Below are 1,267 nucleotides of genomic sequence, written 5' to 3'. Positions count from 1 at the left end.
TAAAACTGCATATTTTAGAGTGGCCTTTTATTGTGGGCAGCTTAAGGCACACCTGTGCAATAATCATGTTGTCTAATCAGCATCTTGATATGCCACACCTGTGAGGTGGATGGATTATCTCGGCAAAGGAGAAGTGCTCACTAACACAGATTTAGACAGATTTGTGAACAATATTTGAGAGAAATAGGCCTTTTGTGTACATAGAAAAAGTCTTAGATCTTTGAGTTCAGCTCATGAAAAATGGGGGCAAAAGTTGCGTTTATAATTTTTTTCAGTGTATATCAATAATGCAGTGCTAATTGACATCACTTATTACAGTAGCCTTTCGAAACTATAAAATATATGTTCTGCTTTATTCTGTGATAAAAATGGCAAAAACGTGTTTGTAGTATATAAATCAATCATAAAATTGTCATTAGGAAAATATAGGAAAATATTATAGAATACAAATTACTGGTTAATGGCCAACAGCACTTAAAAGTAAGAGATAAGAAAAAAATAGAACCTGTCAATTAGACAAAAAAAAAAAAAAGAAGACATTTCTGTCCCCTAACTTCTGAAATCCCCTGCGAGGGAGTTTTTGGTGAGTAATCAGCTTGGTGAAATTTGAAGTAAATCTCCGTGTCAGTGACCAGTATTTACCGAGCTTTGATGGCTGATGATCTAAAAAATTCAGAAATTGTTACGTCAACTATCAAAAAGAATAGCTGAACATAAGTTCACAAATAAAATAGAATATTGATTACATTGTTAATGTAAAAATATAAAAGGGCCCCCCCCCCAATTATAAAAAAAAATCTAATGTAAATTCATGTTCAGAACACCACCGCACACCACTGCACTCATGCAATGCTTGACAAAGAAATATGAAGAAGTCATACTCTGGTATGTCTATTTGACATTTGAGTTTCTATTTTTTAAATTCCTATTATGTTTAATAGTGATGTAACTAGATTTCATTGCTGTTATACTTAAGTATACTTAAGCAAAATATGATGTAATTTTCATTTAAAATCAGCATTAATTGAAGACAGTGAAGCAATTCTTGACTCATTCCTCAATTTATAAAAACAACAACAACAACAACAATTACTGTATTTTTGTAAACTGTAGAGTACACACTTTACAATGGAAGTCTATGGGGCAGTTGTAAAGCACTAAAATAATGTTAAACTTATTAAGTTGACACAGTTTTGAACATATACAGTGCACAGCATAAATGAGTACACCCCCTCTAAAACTTAACAAATTCAGCAATTACTCTTTA

Source organism: Sinocyclocheilus rhinocerous, unplaced genomic scaffold (assembly GCF_001515625.1).
Source record: "Sinocyclocheilus rhinocerous isolate Xijiao unplaced genomic scaffold, SAMN03320098_v1.1 scaffold2873, whole genome shotgun sequence".
Taxonomy (NCBI): domain Eukaryota; kingdom Metazoa; phylum Chordata; class Actinopteri; order Cypriniformes; family Cyprinidae; genus Sinocyclocheilus; species Sinocyclocheilus rhinocerous.
This window is presented reverse-complemented; position numbering follows the sequence as displayed.